Source organism: Phodopus roborovskii, unplaced genomic scaffold, assembly GCF_943737965.1.
Source record: "Phodopus roborovskii unplaced genomic scaffold, PHOROB, whole genome shotgun sequence".
NCBI classification, from domain to species: Eukaryota; Metazoa; Chordata; class Mammalia; order Rodentia; family Cricetidae; genus Phodopus; species Phodopus roborovskii.
In genome coordinates this window covers 41,619-45,745 of record NW_026126147.1, presented here as the reverse complement: position 1 = coordinate 45,745, position 4,127 = coordinate 41,619, and the positions used below count along the sequence as shown (strand labels likewise).

The window sequence follows — 4,127 nt, the reverse complement described above, 5'->3', positions numbered from 1 at the left end:
CCTGTGACCTGTGATGTTTGCACTTAAATTTGAGTGCCACAGAGGCCATTACTAATTGTAAGCCTTCTGATGGAGGCTGTACCCAGAGAGGAGATGGCTAAGCAAGACACTAGCTCCCGTCAATCCAAGAGCTGAGAATGCCACCAGCTAGTAGCTTGGGCCTATGAACAGCTCCCCATCTCATTCTCCCTGCCTCTTTGGTATACTCATCAGTGGTTTTTTTTTTTTTTTTTTTTTTTGTATGATGAGAATTTTTTTCTTCCACCTTTTTTCCCTTTGCTCGGGTGTCTGCAGAGCAGCTCAGGACCACTCAGTGGTGGCTCCAACCCACTCAGTGGCCTGCGCTGTGGGAGCTGCTGACCAGTCCTCAGTGGCTGGCTGGGCATTCCAGTCTTCTGTAGGAAACTACTGGATGAGCACAGAGGGCATCTGCACACCCTCAGACCAGTCAGTCACCTCTGGCTGAGCCGCAGTGAACTTCGGGGCTGGTGCAGTCCATTCGCCCTGGAATTCCTCCTTGATCACAGCCTTCTCGGCAGCGGCCTGCTCCTCCTTCTCAATCTCCTCTGGGTCTTGAGTGAGCTCCCTTGTTGCACGGGATGGCAATGTCCACATCGCGCAGAGGAGAGTCTGTGTTACACAGGGCAATGGTGGGCAGGTTGACATAAGACGCCTCTGTGAGGGGCTGATTGTCAGCCCTAGGGTCAGTGACAACCAGAAGCTGTGGCTCCCGGAAGGCTGTTTGGATCTGCTTGGTGAAGGTCCCAGGACTGAAGTGGCAGCAGCAAACTTCAGCACAGCTTGCTGCCCAGTGTTCCTGGAGGAGATGACACTGACATTGGCAGGGTTCTCAATGGCACGATGGAAGATTCTCCCAGGTTCTCTTCAGATTGATAATGTAGATGCCATTACTCTTCCGTTTGTAGATGTACTGCTCCGTCTGAAAGTCAAGGTTGGTGCCACCTAAGTGGGTCCCTGCAGCAAGGAACTTGAGGACATCTTCCTCCTTCATCTGCAGGACATCAAGGGCTCCAGACATTGTGTAAATTTCCCTTTAAGTTATGACAGGGATCGAGAACAACGCCGTATGGACCAGTCCCAGGGCAGCACGGAAAAAGCCTCATCAATGTATTTTAAACTTGCCCTGATATATGAAGTTTGTTCTGTAAAACTTACAAAACTGGTTCCACATCAGAACATGGGATTTGGGGTAACCAAAATCCATTTTCTTGGATCATGGATACACAAAATAGCTCCGGAATAAACTACCTCCTATTCCTTTTAAGATGAGAGCATCAACAAACAGACAAACAAACACAAAAATCAGGATGAACAATCCAAATGGAGCAAGCAGTGAGCAGCATTCCTTCATGGCTTCTGTATCAGCTCCTGCCTTCAAGTTCCCACCCGGTTTGAGTTATTGCTTTGGCTATCCTCAATAATGAACAGTGATGTAGAAGGGTAAGCCAAATAAATCCTTTCCTCACCTAGTTGTTTTGATCAGGGTGCTTCATCATTGCAATACTAGTCCTGGCTAAAATAGACTTGAACAGGATTATTTAATCTGTTGATGCTCTTATCTTAAAAGGAATAGGAGATAGTTGGATATTAGCATGTAAGGAAATGGGTGTGGAGTCTCAAGAAAATGGCCACACAATCCAAAGTACTTCAGCAAACCAAAACATTTTATTTCTGCTGAAGAGTCCATGGTTCTGCCAAGTACCAACAGCAAAGAGCTCCCAATTGGGCTCCATTCTGCTCTTTATTACTAGGGTAAAAGGGGTTCTGTGATGAGCTCATACAGAAAAGCACTGTTTCCAGGGAGAAATGACTCCAGCATGTTTTGTTCGCTTGTTTGTTTTCCCAGACAGGGTTTCTCTGTGTGGCCCTCACTGTCTTTGAACTCACCACATAGACCAGGCTGGTCTAGAACTCACAGAGATCCTCCTGCCTCTCCCTTCCAAGTGCTGGGATTAAAGGCATGTGCCACTTTATCAGGCTTTTGAGCAAATATTTTATTTCAAGAAGTGTTGACCCTGAAGGATTTTGAATTTCTGCCAAGTGACTTCTTGACAATTTTTTAATGGAATTTTCTCTTATTTAACCCTTTCATATAAAAGACAGTACATTTTGTTTCCAACAATTTCTCTTTTACAATACTTTTGTTTTTGTGGAGACAGGGTTTCTTTGTGTATCCCTGGCTGTCTTGGACTAGCTTTGTGCATTTTTATTCTTGTCCTCACATTGAATTAACATTGTCTGACTTGCCTGTTTGAGGTTTTCAACAGTAACCCTATTTTGATATGATGGCACCATTTTGTCCATTGCATCAGTTTTACATAGTCTTTGGACTATAGGATCTCAGGATATTCAAATGTATTCCCCCGGAGAATAACAGGACTGACATTAATGTCCCTTTTCACTTTCCAATCTGTTGTTTCCTGACATTAGAAAAAGAGTCATTTATTCCTGAACTTTCTTTTTTGTTGTTTTTGTTTTTTTGAGACAGGGTTTCTCTATGTAGCTCTGGCTGTCCTGGAACTCATTCTGTACAGCAGCCTGGCCCCGAACTCACAGAGATCCACCTGTCTCTGCCTACGCTGGCAGGGCTCAGAGCCAATAATAATCTTAATGGGTTCATAGTCTAGAGGCGGTCCATTTGGAGTCATCATCTATGGCTTTGGCTTTCTCAACCTGGGCATAGTGGATCCATGGTGTAATGCCAGCTACCTTCATGGCTACTGGACTGGAGGAATCATTATGTAGGGTCTTTTAAAACTGGTTTCAGGGCCCCTTTAACTACCAACTTGACCCAGACAGTATCATTGGGCTTGAACAAAGGGAAACTGGTGGGGGACTTGGGCAGTCTATTGACAGCTTTTATGGAGGACTGTAGTGACTAGTTTTATCTTAAATGAAGCTGCTCCAATCTGTGTTGAGCGCTGTATGGAGATCTTTCAGGGGGTTGTCATCTTGGGGCAGTTATGGATGAACACCTGCTGGTCATTATCTGGCAAGAGGGTACTAGGATTGATAGCAACAGAAGATCTCTCAAACCGAATTCAAGGAGTAGGGAGGACCTGGTACTAGATCACATAGGCATTAGGCAGCCATAGTTCTCATGCTCCTCAGAGGAGGTCCTCAGCTTCAGGGAGTACTGTGAGAATAAGATTCTGACCCATTGTTAACTCGTTGGCTTTTTTCATTAAACTAGCAGTAGCTGCCACTGGAATTAAAGACAGTTAGGAGTTGTCATGTGGGTGCTGGGAATTAAGTCTGGTTAGCTGTTAATTACAATTATAGTTTAACATCCTTTGTCTTTTTCCCAAGAAATCATTCCAGTTCCATTATCAAGCCTATTGTTATTATTTCTAATATTATCCTAGTTTTCTTTACTAGAGAGACATCAGCTTGGCCTGGTATAGAATTGGGGCTCCAAACTGATCCAATTGATCTGCCATCCCATATCACTGATCCCTCCATCGAACTCATTAGTTCCCCTTTGTTTAAGGATTATCTTCCTATTACTGGGCCATGGGTGCCAGAGGCTGTCTGGAAATTTTGTTCTTATTGGTCTCAGGTGTCTTATCTTTCCCCTTGCTGGAAACCCAGTTTTCCATCCCTATCTTGTGTTCGTGATGTCTTGATCAGAGGCTCAACCTTCTTCCCCCTTTTTATTATCATAAAAGCTGTCAGGAAGTTTCCCAGAGGCCTTTCTTGGCTCCTGGTGGGTCATGGCAAATTCCTGACTAGGTAGCTCCAGGACACAATGCATGTAGACCTCCTTATGTCATATGAGGGTGTGCACCAGGCCAGCACCCTTGTAGGGTCCATATGTTGGTTTCTTGTACTCTGTCCAAATTGCTTTCTCCATCTCCATCCAGGTCCATCCTGAGAAGCTTGGATTGAGAGTTCACAGGCACTTTGATTAACACATTTCTGAATAATAATCCCAAAAAATAAAAATCACAAAATCCTGAACACCAAAGTAGTTCTAAGATTTCAATTATTATTTTCTATTTTTTTTTTTTTTTTTTTTTTTTTTTTTTTTTTGCTTCAGGAGTTGTCTTCCGAGAAACTCACCATTTACCTTAATGGACCATGGAGGAGTGTTAGAGGGAAAATCT

At 44.0% G+C, this 4,127-nt stretch overlaps 1 pseudogene; it reads right to left on the bottom strand.

Moving 5' to 3' along the window:
• Positions 1–259: 259 nt before the first annotated feature.
• LOC127218516 (40S ribosomal protein SA-like) lies at positions 260–1,085 on the bottom strand (annotated as a pseudogene).
• Positions 1,086–4,127: the final 3,042 nt, after the last annotated feature.